Genomic DNA, 19916 nt, shown 5'->3' with positions numbered 1-19916 from the left:
ATATCTTTGTTTTGGCAGCGGAGAATACATACTTCCTATAATTATTTGGGAAATGTCCTCCCTATCTCTACTTTCTCGAAGAATATGTAAAAGATGATGGTGATGATGACAATGATTTTATTCCAATAATGTTGGTAGTGATATCATCTCATGTTTATGATTTGAGAAATTTGAGTCCTCTCTTTTGTGCTTAGTGGGTCTAGCTAAAGTTTTGCCAATTTTGTTCATTTTTCCAATGAATCAAATTTTGGTTTTATTTAATTTTTCAATTGCTTTCTATTCTCTTCATTAGATATTTGTTCTCTAATATTTGTTATTCTCTTTCTTCTACTTGGTTTAATTTACTCTTTTATCTAGTTCTTAATGGAGAAGTTTAGGATATTGATATAAGATCTTCTTTTTTAACATAGGCATGTAAAGCTATCAATTTCATTCTGAACACTACTTTCACTGCATTCATGAGTTTTGGTATGTTTTGGTTTTGTTTTTATTAATCTCAAATAATTTTCTAACTGTCATTTTGATTTCTTCTTTTACTTCTTGGTTCTTTATAAGTATGTTGTATAATTTCCATATACTTTTGGATTTCCTAAATCTCCTTCCTTTATTGATATCTAAATAAATTATACTATCTTCAGAGAACATACTTGGTATAATTTTAATCCTTCCAATTTTATTGAGTTTTTTTTGTCTTAATATAATCTATATGATTATAACATTGTTCATGTCTCCCCCTTCCTTGTTAATCTGCTGTTTTGTTGTTTTTATTATTGAAAGTGCGGTATTACAATTATTAATGTTTAATTTTTTATTTATCTCCTCAATTCTGACACTTTGTTTCTCATATTATGGGACTATGTTGTTTGGCGAATGTATATTTTTCACTGTTGTGTCTTCATTATAGATTTACCCTTTAATCCTTATTAAAGCCACTGATTGTCTTTGTCTAAGTAACAAATTTTTTCTCAAAGTCTATTTTGTCTGATATCTGTGGATCAACTACAGCTCATTTTTCTTGCTGTTTACATGATACATCTTTCATATTTAACTTATTTGTGTCTTTGAATCTAAAGCATGTGTTTCATCATAGCATATATAGTAGCATTATGGTTTTATGTATGTTTATTTGTTGCTTTAGCCAATCTCTTCCTTTGGATTATAGTGTAATACAGACCTTGGTACTGAGAGTAATTCTAGAGGAACAGAATCATAAGGATGTTTTTTGAATTGGTTCTGGGGTTTCTGGAATTGGTTCTCTAATATAATTATATTTAAAGAAACTAATCAGTCTATTTCCAATGGTAAAAGAGGGCATTGATATATCGTGGACAATGTGGCACAAGTATGAAAATCTCACCATTGGATACTCCTAATCAAATACTTATAAAAGGTAAGTTTCTGGGTAACCCTGTATTTGATAACTTAGAATATTTTTGTCAAATTAGCTAGTAAAATGAGGTTGACTGGCTGATCCTAGTGGTGCCAGAAAAAGTAAGTGAAAAAAAAAAAAAAAAGGATGAACTCAGGGCTTCAAATTACCAGCTCTAGCTCCACAAAAATGACCTGAAAATTTCTATGTCTAACCTGAAAGAAACCTTCATTTCTCATAGCCATGGAGCTGAGATTTCTGAAAAACAAACTCAGGCGGTTATTCCATGAATGTCTGAATTACAATGCAAGTTGAATTCCCATCTTACAGCATGTATGCTATTAAATGAGGTAATTGATTTGTAAGAAATGAGATATTGAAAACTGGAATGGGGTCATATGGGCAGATTCTGATTAGCAGAAAATATTGAACTCCTAATTTCTATTCAATCTTTTTTGCTGGTAGAAGCTGCCCGTTTACCCCTGTTTGAGGAGACCCAAAACATCATTGTAGTCTATCAATCAGAGTTGGGGCTTATGAACTATAAGTTCAAGTCCAACTCACAGTAGGTCCAAGTGACTACCCAAAGCCATCCTGTTGTTATATTCCCAGTTCCAGAATGCATTAATTGAAATAAGCACACTCAGCAACTGGCAAAATGCAAACACTTGTTCCTTGACTTGTGGATTGAGGGTCATTATGGTGGGAAAGGCAAAGTGGAAGCCACTAGAACTGTCTCTAACTAGGAAAATAAAAAATCAAATAAAATATCACATTCCTGGAAGGATTGCAGAGATTATTGTCACCATCAAGGATCCAGGGGTGGTGATTGCCACCACATCCCCATTCAACTCACCTATTTGACCTGTGCTGAAAGCAGATAGATCTTGAAGAAAGATGATAGATTAGCATAAACTTAACCAGATGGTGACTCTAGTTGCAGCTCCTGTTCCTGATGTAATTTTACTGCTTGAACAAATTAACACATCTCCTGCTACCTCATGGGTAGCTAGTGATCTAGAAATTGATTTTTTCTTGATATCTATTAGTAAAGGCTATCATAAGCAGTGTGCTTTCAGCTGGCAAGGACAGAAATTTACCTTAATGGTCCTACCTCAGGGCTATATCAATGTTGCAACCCTATGTCATAATTTTGCAGGGATCTTGACTGCCTTTTCCTTTCATAAGATATTGTACTGGTGCATTACATTGATAACATTATGCTGATTGGACCTAGTGAGCAACAAGTAGCAACTACTCTAATTTATTGGTAAGACATTTGTGTCATGGGGCCCAGTGGTGTGAAACAAGTTGAGATATTTAAGGATATTAAAAGACATTAGAGGATACATGGTTGCACCTGGCCCCTCCTGCAACCAAAAGAGAAGCACAAAGCCTAGTTAGCCAATTTGCATTTTAGAGGTAGAATATTCCTTACTTGATTGAGTATGTTACTCCGGCCCACTTACCTAGTGAACTGAAAAGGTGCCGGTTTTGAGTCAGGTCAGCAGGAAAATTCTCTGAAACAGATCTAGGCCGCCATGCCAGGTGCTCTGTCACTTGGTCTATAACGATCCAGTAGATCCAATGATGTTTGAAGTGTTGGCGTCAGATGCAGATTGTTTGTGGCCTTTGGCAGTCCCCTATAGATAAATTACAACACAAACTCTTAAGAATTTTGAGCCAAGCCCTGGCATCCTCTGTGAATAACTAGTCTCTTTAAGAAACACCTTTTGCCTTGCTATTGGGCCTTAGTAGAGACTGCATCTTCAACCATGGGCCACCAAATTACCATGCAATCTGGGACACCTATTATGAACTGGGTATCGTATGACCCATCAAATCATACATTGGGTGTGTTGAGAAGCAATACTTGATCAAATGGAAGTGGTATATGCAAGATCAAACTCAAGCAGGCCTTGAAGGCACAAATAAGCTACATACAGAAGTGGCCCAAATGTCCATGGTCCTCACTACTGCTACATTATTTTCTCTATTCCAGCCTGTACCTATGGGAGTTCCCTATGATCAGGTTACTAAGGAAGAGAAACTTTTGGCCAGGATTACAGATCTTGCAGATGGTTCTTTATGACACATAAGCACCACCCATAAATGGACAACTGTAGCACTACAGTCCCTTTCTGGAACATCCTTGAAGGACAGTGGTGGAGGGAATTCCTCCCAGTTGGTAGAGTCTTGAGCAATGTAACTAGTTGTTCATTTTGCTTGAAAGAAGTGGCCAGATGCATGAGTGTATATTGATTTACAGGCTATGATCTATGATTTTGCTCAATGGTCAGGGACTTGGAAGGAATATGATTAGAAAATTGGTGATATGGAAGTCTGGGGAAGATGTATGTAGATAGACCTCTCTGAATGGGTAAAAAATATGAAGATGTTTGTGTCCCATGTGAATATTCAGAAAAGTGTTACCTCAGCAGAAACATATTTTAATAATCAAGTGGAGAGGATGTCCTATTTTGTGCAAACCAGTCAGCCTTTTTCCCTAGACATTTCTGTCATTGTCTCAATAGGCTCAGAAAAAAGTGCCCATGGTGACATAAATGGAGGTGATATATGAGCTTAGCAACATGAACCAGTGAACCACTCACCAATGCTGACCTGGCTACAGCCCCTGGGATTGCCCAATCTGCCCATAGAGACCTCCACTGAGTCTCCAATATGGCACCATTTCCTTGTCACCCAGTCAGCTATCTCATAACAGGTTAATTACATTGGACTGCTTCTACAATGAAATGTCAGCACTTCAACCTTACTGGATTAGAAACTTTATGTGGGGGTAATGCTTTTTTAGTTGTACACAGGATAGTTGTGTCATGTTAAATGAAAATATTGTCTTTATTTGGAGATTATTTATGATTTAAGGAGATGTGTATGGGTGCCAAGTTAACAAGAGTAAGACTGTGATGGTTAACTTTATGTATCAACTTGGCTAGGCCATAGTACTCAGGTATTTAGTCAAGCACCAATCTAGGTGCTATGAAGTTATTTTGTAGATACAGTTAACATCTACAATCAGTTGATTTAAATAATGGAGATTACCCTCAATAATATAGATGAGGCTCATTCAATATGTTGAAGCCTTTAAGTGCAAAAACAGAAGTTTCCTGAAGAAGAAGAAATTCTGGACCTTAAGACTGCAGCATCAGCTCTTGCCTGAGTTTCCTGCCTGCTAGCTGCTCTACAAATTTTGGACTTGCCAACGCCTACAATCTTGGGAGCCAGTTCCTTAAAATATATGTCTTAATTACTATTGATTCTGTTTCTCTGGAGGACCTTGAATGACACAAAGTATTTACTCCATTACTTTTTAATGTAATTACTGATCCAGTAGAATTTATGTCTGCCATTATGCTATTCATTTTTTTCTTTATTTTTGTTCCTTTACTTGGCCTTTGTTGTCTTACTTTAAATTAAAAAGAGGTTTTCTAGCATACTATTTTAATTATTTTTGTTTTTTACTATATATTTGATACATTTTCTTAATTGTTTCCCTGGGGATTACAATTAACATTTAATACAATTAATATCAAATTAATTTTAATAATATACAAAAATTCCAATATAGCTCTGCTCTCTCCTCCTTTTTTGTACTATTATTGCCATATAAATTACTTTCCTTATGCATCATAATTCCATTAACACAGCTTTACAATTATTGTATTCTGCAGTTATCTTTTAAATGAGGAGAAAAAGAGTTGCAAACAAAAATGCATTTTTTATTGAAAAGAGAGATTTTAAATAATATAACATTTTCCCTCCTTGGGACTTTTGTTGTTCCATACAAATTTTAGAATTTTTTTTTCTATTTCTGTGAAAAGTGCTCTTGGGATTTTGATAGGGATCACATTGAATCTGCAAGTTGCTTTGCGTAGCATGGATGTTTTAAAAATATTAATTCTTCCAAGCAATCATGAGAAAGAATAACAAACTGAGTACATCACATTTCCTGATTTCAAACTATATTACAAAACTTTAGTAATCAAAACAATATGGTATTGGCATAAAAAAAAGACAAAAAGATGAATGAGACAGAAGAGAGACCTCAGAAATTAATCCATGCATATATAGTCAATTAATTTATGACAAAGGAGCCAAAAATATACAATGGGTAAAGAATGTTCTCTTCAATAAATGGTGCTGGGAAAACTGGACAGACACATACAAAAGAATGAAACTGGACCCCTATCTTACCCCATACACAAATGTCAAGTCAAAATGGATCAAAGACTTCAAGGTAAAACCTGAAACCATAAAAGTCCTAGAAGAAAACATAAGGATAAGCTCCTTGATATCAGTCTTAACAATGAATAATTTTTCAGATTTAACACCAAAGGCACAAGCAACAAAAACAAAAATAAAGAAGTGGAACTACATTAAACTAAAATGCTTCTTCACAATAAAGGAAGCTATCAACAAAATGAAAAGGCAGCCTATGGGATGAGAGAAAATATTCACAAACCACATCTCCAATAAGGAGTTAATATCTAATATATACAAAGAACTCATACAACTCAGTAGCAAAAATTCCAAATAACCTAGTTTAAAAATGGGCAGAGGAACAGAATAGGCATTTTTCCAGACAAGATATACAAATGACAAGCAGGTAAATGAAAAGTGTTTGATATCACTAATTATCAGGGAAATGTGAGTCAAAACCATGAGAACCTCACACCTGTCAGAATGACTATCATTAAAAAGAAAAGAGATAACAAGTGTTGGCAAGGATGTGAAGAAAGGGAAACACAACAAGCACTGTTGGTGGGAATTTAAATTGATGCAGCCACTATGGAAAACAGTATGAAGGTTCCTTAAAAAAATAAAAATAGAACTATTATATAATCCATCAATCCCACTTCTGGGTCTATATCCAAAGGCAACTAGAATAGGGCTTGGTAGTCATATCTGCAGTCAAATGTTTATTGCAGCATTATTCACAATAGCCAAGGTATGGGAAGAAACTAAGTGCCCATCAATGGATGAATGGCTGAAGATGTGGTATAATGCAATGGAATATTATTCAGCCATGCCTATGCAAACATTAAAATTGGAGATATACATGCATACAAAAAGCATACAAACTACATTACCTTGTATAAGATTATGTTTACTTAAAGATAGTAGAATCAGAGTAATATAACTATCATCGTTGAGAATCCTTTGTCCAGCATCATTGGTAGGTTGCCAACTATTAATATCTCAATGGGGCATATTCTGAAGATACAACTGTGGCAGTTGATTTGGAATAAAAGACTTGGCTTCGCTTCTTGGCTTTGACATTTAGAAAACATGGGATTTTTAAGAAACCAATTACACTGTTACTTCTTCAAGTCCCCTACATATGAAACTGAAATAAACTACAATCCTTTTTCCCCTTTGATTATTAAAGGAAATATTGATATAAAAGTGTTAGATAGCTGATATTATTATGCACCTGTACCATCAGGCTGGTTTTATTCTCATTCTTATAAACATTGATTGAATTTAGTTCCTATTATCATTTACTGTAACAAACCACTCCAAAACTTAATCACACAAAACAATGATTTTATTATGCTCTTCGATTCTGTGGGTCAGGAATTCAGGAAGATCACACCAGAGATGGCTTATATCTACTCCATGATATCTGCATCCTTAGCTGGGATGACTTCCATGGCTGAGGATAACTTGGTGACTGAGGGGGAGGGCTGAAATTATATGGAAGCATCTTCACTCACATGGCTGGAGATTGATGTTGACTGTCACCTGGAACTTCAGCAGAAGCTTTCGACTGGAGTGCTTTCACGTGGTCTCTTCACGTGGTTTGGCTTCTTGTAGTATGATGGCTATGTTCATAGAGAGAGCTTCCTAAGAGGAGGCCCAGAGAACAGTTATTTCAAGAGGGACAAGTGGAAACTTCGTGGCCTTTTGTGACCTTCAAAGTCATATGACATCACTATTCTATTGGTTAACAGTCATAAATCACCTGATTTAAAGAGACAGACCATAGACCCCAGCTCTTGATGTGAGGACTGTCAAAGAATTTGAAGGCCATGTTTTAGAATCACCAGAGTCATACTATTAGAATTTAAAGATTTATTTTACTTCTTCCCATTTCTTCTGTATCCCAGGAATACAATATTTATCTAAATAGGAAATTTATATTCTTACTTCCTCTCATCCAAGTAAATGGAAAATATTCCATCCAACTAGCTATACATCATTCTTTTAATGGCATGATAATAGCTTGAAATCCAACCTTTTTCAAAATATGAAAAAAATAGGCGATTTCCCCATCTTTTTTGATTGTAAATCTTATTTAAAAAATTTGTAAACTCTTTATTCCTATGTAGTAACCAAGTGGAGTTCAGAATTATCAAGTACATAAAATCCCTTTGACATAAAATATCCATATAATTGGGAATGAGTTAATCAATAATGTAGCCTTGAATTACTCAGATATTAGTTTTGATTTACTGATCAACTTTGCCCATATTATATGTACATGCAATTATTTTTAGAAATGCAATTATTTTTAGAAATGCATGTAGGTAATATAGACACTTCCTTTGATGTTTATGTTCTATAGCTGAAGGGCCACAATAAGTAAGTGTGTCTCTGAAAAGTTATGTAATTAATGTTTTATAAGAAAAAATATTAATTTTATTAATAAGCTAATTGTTTTAAGAAATTCTAAGTCAAATTGCAAACTCTGTGGCAATGTGAATTAATTATTAAGACATATGTTTTCAAAATTTGAATGTTAGTGTTTTCATTTTGCTTAATGAAAGGTAGACCAGAATTTATTTAACATCAAGGCACTAGTCATAAACTATATAAGCATATTGTTTTAGATGTTTATGTGCATTAATATCTCATATTTTGAGGATTAATTGCCAAAAGAGAGGTGATTTGCTTTCTATAATGCTATGAGTAGGAAGGTAATTATTACACTTTGATCATGATGGATAATGGTTATAATTATTTAATTATGATTCTCATTTCACTATTTTTTGTAATATTAATACTATAAAATGTAAGTGACCTATACCAATTAAGGTTGTGACTCAACAAATAAAGAATTAAAGTTTATAATCCAAGATCATGTAAACATACAAACCTAAAACATATTTTTTTAATTGTGTAGAAATGTTAATTATTGAATGAACATATTCCATAGCAGAAGTTCTTTGAAAAGGTCTCTGCAGTTTGTAGATGAATCTGGTATCTGACACTGGAGATTAAATAGGAATGGGTTGTGGGTTGTTTTTCTCCCTGGTAAAACAAAGGAAACCGTTAAATGAATATTGAGGATGAATAAAGTGAATCAGGATTTGTGCAGAAGGAAATGAGGGCGAAGATTCCATTTGGAAAATATTTCGAGTGTTTGAAAGAAGGAGATTATGTGTGAGAGGAAATCTTGGGAAATAAACTGAGGGCCTCTTTCAAGACTGAGCTCATCTGTCATTTGGCACCTTAGAATCTACCAAATGCTTCTTCTAGGTGCTAACTTAGCACCGAGTGCATGCATCTTTCCAAAGTTGGATCAGTATTTGGGGGAATTGGGTGGTTTAGTTTGGATACTTCAGGAGCAGGTCATGATAGTAGGATACTGGTCCTAGTGATTTATTTGGTATATGAAGGAGATTTTGGTAGCAGAGTAATGAAGTGAGGTAAGCAAGGGAAAGAAGCCAATAATACATGGTGCATTGTAAAGGCAACTAGCACTGTATGACTGGAGCTTAATCCTGTGGGGAAATCATTAGAGAACTTACCCATCAGAGTTATAGCACAAGCAGGGCCATCAATACAGGATAATTATACCCTCACTCCTCTCAGTTATTGGTTGTAGGCTTTTCACAGGTATAAGTTTTTCTGATTTGTGGCCTACTTCGGAGAAAACCCTCAAGCACAGAAATGAGAATTACCATCAGAAGGGACTCGGTTGGGAGAGATAAAGTGAGAGATTGGGATTGACATATACACACAGCTATATATAAAATAGATAACTAATAAGGACCTACTGTATAGCACAGGGAGCTCTACTCAATACTCTGTAATAACCTATGTGGGGAAATAATCTAAAAAAAGAGTGAATATATGTATATGTATAACTGATTCACTTGGCTGTACACCTGAAACTAACACAACATTGTAAATAAACTACACTCAAATAAAAATTAATTTTTAAAAAGAAAAAAAAAGAAGAGAATATGCTGGAACAAACTGAAGTAAGAAGGCCTAGTGATATGGTCTGGGTACAGAAAAAAAACTGATGCACATTTACAGGGTAAATTTCTGCACTCATTGAAGTGGAGATTAATGTATGCATTTACTCATTTTAGTCATACATTCAAAAAATTTTTTGACAAGAGGCTAATATATGCCAATACAATTCTTTGGTTCGGCAACCAAGATGTGAAAAAAAAGAAAATAAGTAAAATTCTGGCTTTTCTGAAGTGGGTATAAACATGCTGTATCTTCATTGCCTAGAATATACCTGACACTGAGTAAGCCATGTAAGTATGGAACGATTGAAAAAATGAGAAAGCAAATAATAAACCCATAAACAAAAAATTAACCCATAAACACAAAATATATGCTATCTGATTGTAATAAAAGATGTGAAGCAAAAACAAACATGTGATATAGAAATGGTAACTAAATGGGTAGGCAACTTTGAATCCAGGGTCAGAAAAGGCCATTTTGAATTATGACATTTGAATATAAATCTTGTTAAAATCTGGCCCAGGTTAACGCAGTTATAAATATTTAGTTATTTTTGGCAAATACTGGTACTGTCAAAATATAGCTATAGACAAAGAGCTATTCCTTTTTAAATGTTCTACCCCATTAAAATAAAAGCTAGTCTTTGACTGTATCCCATTGCACGCATTTTAATATCTCCAACATAAAGCATTGATAGGAGGTAGCTTAATTTATTTCTCCCCTCAGTAAGGGAGAACACTACTTCAACATAACTTTGGTAGTATCTCTAATGCAGAATGGCAAATTTGGATTTTATTGAGAATTTGAAGTTTAGTTTAAGGTGGGTGTTTCAATGTAAGAACTCGGTTAGGATTTGGTATTTATTATGATATGTTGGTTTAGTATTCGTGGAAATAGCAAAACAAGGATTTTGGGTTTAGGGATTCAGTGAATCTTAAGGCATAAACTATCTGTTGATGCTTTCTACTGAAGAGTTGATGGTTCTTTGAGAATCTCCTGTAATGAACAGTAAAATTACTTGCCTGAACAAGAGGTTCTAGTAATAGTAAACTTTTGGCACTGACATTGGAATAGTACCTCACTTTTTGTAGATAGTAAGATGTGTGGAGGTTCCCACTGCAATCATTTATCAAGCCAAATACACTAGTAAACAGGAAGAGCAACAACAACAAATTCCTACAATGGCTCTGTTTGATCTACAGTGCCTCAGTTCTCTGTCTTTTTAGGTGCTCTAGTAGCATCTTGAATGAAAAAACATGAAAACAGACACAATTTTCAAACCTTTGTGAAGATTCAGTTATAGCTGAATCCTTTATAGCTAATCATCAGACACAAATTTTTCTTAAATTGTGGTTGAACATGGCCATTTTAGAATCAAGTGTCAAGTGTCTTTCTGAAAGGTGTAGCGTGGAGGCCTTATTAGATGCACATACTCTTTTCATTTAAATGATATAATCTCTAAAATAGTCTAGCTAATCCACATTTCCTGAACACCATTAATTCTACCAATAACATCAATTTCTATATTGTTAGAAAAACACCTATTGATGAGAAGAGAAAAAGATGACTCAAGTACTGTAGTGATAGATTTTGATTAAATGGAGTTTAAATAGCTGTAAGGGTAACCAACCACCCACCATGAGAATAGAAACCACAGTTGTTTATGCCTAAATATGTTTTTAAAAATCCAAACTGTATAATAGTTATGAAGGATGATTCCTGCAAACAGAGGGTTCAGCAAGTGTAAATGTCCATGGAGGAGGCAGAACTATTGTCCAAGAATCAAAGAGTGGCTGTAATTCAGTAGACAAATTTAAGATGATTTTGGAAGGGAGGTCAGGAACCAAGTCACATAGTGTTTTACAGTACATGGTAGGGAATTTATATTTTTATTCTAGGAGAAAAATCCAGAATAGAAGAATGGAGACAGTGGGAGAAAAAAGAGGGATAGAGAATGAGAGTTACAATACAGGTAAATGAAGGATGTGAATTTAAAGAAGGAGAGGGGATGAGATTTAGAGCACAAGCAGAGACACATGGATTTTAGAGGAGCAGATATACTTCCATATTAGACTAGGAGGACAAGCTTAGAAAATGAGATTCAGATCCAGGCTGGTCTTCAGACTTATCCAGGAATATAGTAGAATCTTGTTCCCTTTGCTTCTATATTGCCAGTCAAGTATGAAGCAATTTTATTAGTTTATACCATACATAAGTGGGGCTATGGTTGTTTTGAGGAGAAAAGGTAATATGAAACTAAACATTAAATTAATATTTGAATAATGTTTATTTACAGGTGAGGACCCACATGGTACAGAGTGAGAACATCATAGAAGAATGCTTGTGTGGCATACAGCCTCTCCTCCATCATTTATAATGACTTAGCTCTGGACCCTAATATGTGTGCTCTGATAAAACAAAAATCCCACAATTAACCCAATTCAGAGGCAGTTCAGCCTAACTAATACTCCTCCTGGAGCTGTTACCTTCACAGTCTCAGTGACTTATATCAAAGCATTCTGTCCAACTACCTTTAATAGTGACTCTGGTTGGATGTACTAGTAAGTGAAATATTTTTGTTCTTATATTCTCAAGGATCTTTTAACACTCCAGATACTTTTTTTCCCAATAGAGACTGATATCCTAGGCAATCTCCTGTCCCTTAATTCAAGTTTTGTCTCTTTCTCTGTAGTTATATTTTTGCTCTACTCTCATAGCCTTTAAACTAAGTGTTCTTCCAGAATAGGAACTATCTCTTATTCTTATTTGTAATTGTTACTAGAATTCAATAGGCACTCAAAAAAAGCTTGCTGAATGGAAATGCTAATTCAGGGGGAAATTAATAAGGAGAGAACTAACAGGCCAATGTAATTGTTTTTACCAGATTAAGTTTGCCAATTCTACAAAAACAAATCAGGTTTAAAGAACTGCACAGTATAATAACTTATTAGTTGTTGGAAATTTTCATTTTTTTCACCATAAATTATTTGTTTATGACATTTATTCTAGGTCTGATTCAAAACTGTAGTTTATGGGCGTTTCAGCCATGGTGGAAGTAGAGTCTGGTTCCAGCAGGGTTGTGGTTGGCACTGTTCTGGATTGACTTTGCTTCACTGTGAGAGGCAGACTAAGAGTAAGTGCTGACAGCCAGGGCATTAGTCTGAGGAGCAGTAAGGATAACTATTGATAGAAAGAGGGCAGGGAGGGCTTCCCTGGTGGCGTAGTGGTTGAGAATCGGCCTGCCAATGCAGGGGACACGAGTTCGAGCCCTGGTCTGCGAAGATCCCACATGCCGCGGAGCAACTAGGCCCGTGAGCCACAACTACTGAGCCTGCACGTCTGGAGCCTGTGCTCTGCAACAAGAGAGGCCGCGATAGTGAGAGGCCTGCGCACCGCGATGAAGAGTGGCCCCCACTTGCCACAACTAGAGAAAGCCCTCGCACAGAAATGAAGACCTAACACAGCCAAAAATAAATAAATTAATTAATTAAAAAAAAAAAAAAAAAAAGAAAGAGGGCAGGGAGATGAGAAGGAAGTAGCACAATTGATTCTTGTTTGATGTCCTGAGCTGAGAGTTGTGGGCAACATATCCCCAAGGAATTGTGGGTAATTCAATACCTCTCTTACCAGCTTAGTGGTATCTCACTGAGGTTTTGATTTGCATTTCCTTGATGACTAATGATATTGAGCATTTTTCACGTGCTTATTGGTCATTTGTATATCTTCTTTAGGGAAATGTCTATTCAGATCATTTTGTTGCTGTTGTTGGGTTATTCGTCTTTTTATTTTTAAGTTGTAAGAGGTCTTTATATACTCTAGATCAAGTCCTTTTTACATATGTAATTTGCAACTATTTTCTCCTTCCTGTGGGTTTTCTTTTAGCTTTTTGGATAGGGAACTTTAAAAAACAAAATTTTAAAATTTTATTAAAGTGTTATTTAGCTATTTTTTCTCTTCATTGCTTGTAATTCTGTTGTCACATCTAAGAAACCATTGCCAAATCTATCATCATGAAGATTTAGCCCCATATTTTCTTCTGAGAGTTTTATAGCTTCAGCTCTTACACTTAGGATTTTGATTCATTCTGAGCTAATTATTATATATGGTTGGAGTTAGGGGTCCAACCTCTTGGTTATTATTTAATTCATACGGAAAAACTATACCTTGGTATATCCTTTCCCATTACCAAACCAAGGAGCCACAAAATGCATTTCTGCTATCAGAGCAAGCATAAATGTTGAAGAAGAGGTTTTAAATATATCAAAGCTTTTATTTATTTTTTTTTTACTTAGAAAGCAGTGTATCATGGAAATGTACAAAAGTATTTGAAAATAAAATGATATGAGTTTGAATTATATTTCCCCTATCATTTGGTGACATTGTAAAAATTAAACAATTTCTCTGATCTTAGAAATTTCTGTCTAAAATAGAAATGATAATGAATATAACATAGTATTGTATTGAAGATTAAATGAGATAATTTCTGTCAAATACCTAGTACAATTCCTACAAGTAAAGGTAAATATGGTTCATTCTCATCTCTACCCCTTTTTTATGGTCAGTGTTTCCTACACCACTTGCCTTAGTTCTCTACTCGACTTGTTGCTCCCACATCTTCCCTGTGTGGATAAACTTTACTGACTCCCTCCACACAGTCCTGACACGTTTGATGTTCCCATCCTTGAATAGTAAAGCTAAAGTGTATGTATAATTTATAGTAGAGAAAAAATTTCTTAGGAAGTGAAAATACCAACATTAGAACAGAAGCAGAAGCCTAAAGGTGGCAGGGAAGCATAATATTAAACAAAACAAAATGCTAAACTGAAAGCAGTTTTGTTTTCATTCATTACATATATGTGAGGTCCCACTATGTTCCAGATTCCGTTAAGCACAGATCATACGTAATGTGGAATGCAGACATGATCCTTGCTCTCCTGTATCTGGCAGCTATTGCAGTGAGACTTTCCAATCTAAATGGTAGATAATTGAAGCAGCATTTTCCAACTCATCATTATATCTCAATTGTCTCTAGTGTTTTAAGGATATCTGAGAAAAAAGTTTTCCCCAGCCACTTTTCTCAACATATATTCCCTGATGATCTGGAACTTTAAAGGTGACCACTGAGTAATCGACGTAAATAAGCATGCATAAGTCCTTCAGATAGCTTGTTACTTGAGCAGGGAGCTAAAAATCTACGAAAAGTAGTCACCGTGAAACTTCTAGTGTTTTCTTGTTATTACACCAACTAAACCACTTTCGAAAAAGTCCCTCTTTTTCTCTCTCCATCACCCCCATTCCTTCTCCAACACACATACATTCAAACACACTCACAGTCACACCACTTGAGAAATAATTTTAAAAGAAGTTAGGTTTCTCATTTAAGTTAACATGGAACCATGAAAAAAAGCATAGCAATGTTATGTGAGATGGAAGTTAGATCAAGAGCTCTACAGCTACAAGAACTTAAGATTGTAAGATACTTGGGGTTTGTAAACATATTTGGAAAGGAATAGAAATTTCTAAGACATGTTTCTATATGATCATATGGAGAGTTTGAACTTCTTTTAACTCTCAGAAGTGCACAGAGGGTTTTAGAGGAGATTTAGAGGATCACTGACTTGTAGATATTATATCCAGCTTTGCTTTTACCATCAGCTTCCCAGGCCCATAATGTTTTTATATTCACCCTGCCATTCTTTTATTGAGTCATTATGAGTAATTAGATCTATGTCTAAGACCATGTGCTCTGTACACTGGGAGGGTTACTAGAACTCCTTCACCATGAGTGTGACTTCAAGTTAACAGTATAAGTCACTTTTGAACCCCATCCAAAGATAATTATTCTGGAACCTCTATAATCATTGATAATTAGTACTGTTTTTTGAGAAATTCCCTCTCCCATTGTTCTTAAAATAATTTATATATGTATAAATTATATATATATAATTATTTTGTATTTTATTATTATATATAATATAATTTTTATATGTATAAAATATATGTAGATAAATATATTTTATTATTTTATTATTCTATATAATATAATTTTTATATATGTAAAATATATGTATATAAAATCTATATATAAATATATATTTATATATTTTACATATATATAAATTATATATAAAAATATATATATAATTATATATATTTTTATATATATAAAATATATATGTATATAAAATCTATGTATATACATAGATATAGATATATCTTGCTACAGATTAAATTGAAGCTTGTTTGCTTTACTTACATGATACAAAATCATTCATCACCAAGGGGAGTAGAGATCAAAAATATATGTCTAGCATCATGATCCTTCTTTAACTGCTACACCCATTAAATCCATGTTTTCTCTGTATGACTAAACTAACTAGTTTGTTAAGCAAACACAAAGGGAGCAACAGTATGGGGTGGGGGTTGGGAGCCTTCCTAAAAACTCGAGCTCATGAAGCACTGTCAACCAGTCTCCCTCTGGACCCTTCAGGGGGCAGTGACAGATAAACAATTCCACAAGTCTTGACTTGGAAACTAAGAAAACAAACAACTTGCATAATGCAAAGAACACTTTGGAGCCAGAACAGGGTTTGAGTTCAGGCTCTACCCCTTACTAATTTTCCAACCATGTGTAAGCTGGTTTTGCCTTCATTCTCTAGTCTCTAAAATGGATGGGCCAGTACTTGCTTCAAAGGATAACTCTATAGATTACCAGTGATAATAAACATAGAACTATAGAATGCTGTTTTGCATATAGTATTCTTTCTTTCTTTCCTTAGGCGTGCTGATCCCATACACACACACAATACAATAGAGAAACCAAATCTGATGAAACCAAAATATTCAGAATTTTGGCTCTCAGCAGACCACTCAGCTAGATGCAGGGAGCACATATGGTTTCCATTTCTCATCCATCAGCAGTCATTACTTATGGTAAATGAAGCCAACTGAATTTTGGCCATGCCTGATATTGCTGTATGCACTTAGAGCAGCAATAGCAAGTTCAAAGCAGCAAATATGTGAAGAACTAAATTTAGAGGAAGCCCATGGAAAAAACAAATGGGATGCTTATTTGGTTCCCACAGCCATAGTTTGACATCTGTGTGTGGGTGTGTGTATATGTATTTATACCGTGTGTATGGGAGTATATACATAACATTTATACATGAACCTATGAACATATAATTCCAATAAAAATGGGAAGGATGAGGGATATAAGAATTACAACTCTCATTGTTGTGATATTATATACATATATACATATATACCGTTGACCCTTGAACAACACAGGTTTGAACAGCGTGGGTCCACTTACACATGATTTTTTTTTCAATAAATACCTACTATAGTACTACACGATTCACAGTTGGTTGAATCTGCAGATTTGCAGTCAAGACCTAGAGGGATGGGATAGGGAGGGTGGGAGGGAGGCTCAAGAGGGACGTGATATGGGGATATATGTATACATATAGCTGATTCACTTTGTTGTACAGCAGAAACTAACACAACATTGTAAAGCATTTATACTCCAATAAAGATGTGAAAAAAAAATTAAAAACAAAAAAAAGAATATGGAGGGTCAACTGTAAAGTTACATGTAGATTTTCTACTGTGTGGAGAAATAGAACCTCAATTCCTGTGTTATTCAAGCATCAAGGGTACTAATATAAGTAATATATTCAAGACATCCATGGTATTATATAAATTATTTACATATGTATACTAGTATAATATACCATGTGTATATCTGTGTACAATATATCTATATATGTGTGTACATATATAGATATATATGTATATATATGTGTACATATATAGATATATATGTATATATATCTATGTATATGTGTGCATGTGTTACAAAATGTATGCAACATATAATATATTATTATGTATTCATATTTAATATTATATAGAATATTATATATACTATATATTCTTTTATATTACTATATTCATGTCTGCTTATTTGACTTTGTTCTTTATCTTATTGAAATAGGTGTCCCTTAATATATGGCATGCTTTAACTTAACCAGACAAGTTCTGCCAAACCATAGACAACTATTTGGAATCATAGAGGTACTTCTTTCCTTTGGAACAGTAAAATCATGTTCTGTACATGTATGATTGGAAAATGCTTCTCCTAACTATGAAAGATGTGCACTAAAGAGAGTAAGACCAAGCTTATCTATTTTCAAGTTCTCAAAAAGTTAAAAAACACGAGTAGCAGCAAGTATTCTGAGGACAGTCATGTATACTTGCCCTGAAAGAGCCCTATGAATCAGCTTTAATAGATATGTCTACTAAAGAGATCATTTGGCTTTGAAAATTAGTACTCCAATGGATTTTGTGGTGAGATATGAACATGCAGTCATGATCTAGGCATCTAATTATAACACTCAAGAATTCTAAATTGAATAAACTTCTAAATTTTGCATGTGAGTTTTGAGGACTTGCTTTATTCTTGTTTATGGTAATATAAAAATTGCTACATGACAAAAATACAATGTGAACATTTCAGCAACAAAATAAGAAAGGATTTAATTATCATGTCTCCCATCAAAAACACACCACAGATGTTCATCTAAAAATGCATATCTTTAAATTAGAATTTTCTACAAATAAAAGTGATTCATCTTCTATTCCAGGTCTTAGACAAATTGTGTCACTTCTTACATGATAATCAGCTACCATTTTAATTAGAAGTTGTCATTCACCTCAGCACACCAATATCTGGAAGAGATCAAGTAACAGTTTGTACAGCTGCTCCCATGCTTTGCCTGTCATCTTTGGCCTGACTTTGAATTCCTCTCCCCCATTTTTCCTCTCCTTTAGATAAAACCCCTCCTCCTTTTCCTCACTCCCACTGAGCTGTCAAGAGTTGAAATACTGTGATATGAAATCACTGCCTCCATGACTCTAAAAAAAGGAGAGCTTGCACTAGATTTTGATCAAAGAGAATCATTTATAAGATAGATGCAGCAAAAAACCTCAGGGAGTTTTTTTTTTTTTTTCCACCCAAAGCATAAGATTATGAGAAATAACAGACAAAGAAACATATTTTTAAACATTCTTTTGCTCTTAACTGCATGATTAAGGTTGGTGCTATACAATGTTTATCAATTTTTTTTGCCTTGATATTCAGCACCACTTCAGAAGGATGTCACCTATGAACATATAATTCCAATAAAAATGGGAAGGATGAGGGATATAAGAATTACAACTCTCATTGTTGTGACCAACAATACATGGAGAATGAAAAGAGAGCTGTAACTATTTTGCAGGGGCAGGAAGAGCTCTGGGGAAGGCCCATAGGTTGCCATAAATTGATAACAAAAATTTGGAAAACTTCTCGGTTGTTTTCAATTCTCCCTGCTATCATTTTTATAAGGATGTATTTATGTTGTGCCACATCTCATTATCATCTTTGCCCCTCCAGTAGAGCATGCAGTTACCAATGCTTAGGGGAGAGAAGCCGACCACAGTGCTTTGTCCTCTAGGAGACGCTGTTTGGTTACTTAATCCCATGTATTAATCTTTGCTACAAGAATTTAAGTGAGAGTTTATACATTAATGTTACAGTCCTATCAAGAAGCTTTCCCACCATTATTCATGTTGGATATCAAATATTAAAATTCTGATGCCGGGCTTCCCTGGTGGCGCAGTGGTTGAGAGTCTGCCTGCTAATGCAGGGGACACGGGTTCGAGCCCTGGTCTGGGAAGATCCCACATGCCACGGAGCAGCTGGGCCCGTGAGCCACAACTGCTGAGCCTGCGCGTCTGGAGCCTGTGCCCCGCGACGAGAGGGGCCGCGATAGTGAGAGGCCCGCGCACCGCGATGAAGAGCGGTCCCCGCACCGCGATGAAGAGTGGCCCCCACTTGCCTCAACTAGAGAAAGCCCTCGCATGAACCGAAGACCCAACACAGCCAAATATAAAAAAAATAAAATAAAATAAATAAATAAAGTAGCTATAAAAAAGAAAAGTGCTTTAAAATTCTGATGCCTTCTTCATAATCAGCAAAAATGGCATCAAGAATCCATTTCCTAGAAGAGATAATAATGAGAGTGAGTAATGGAAGCACTGGACATCTTTATCTCTGGTTTTTATGTAACGCTCCTATTGTCTTTGTCGGAGGTGGAAAGTAACATTGTTTAAATGTGAAATGAAGTAAAGAATATAGTTTGCATAATGACACACTGTACCCAGATTTTGAAATGCTTACTTATTTATGTTCTGGTTTTGAAAATGTAGTCATTTCCTCAGTCTCTGGGCACAAATACAGGAAATGATATATCCATTTATAATTTATTCATTT

The sequence above is a fragment of the Balaenoptera borealis genome, assembly GCF_965194805.1.
Source record: "Balaenoptera borealis genome assembly, chromosome: 11".
Taxonomy (NCBI): domain Eukaryota; kingdom Metazoa; phylum Chordata; class Mammalia; order Artiodactyla; family Balaenopteridae; genus Balaenoptera; species Balaenoptera borealis.
Note: the sequence above shows the minus strand (reverse complement) of the source record.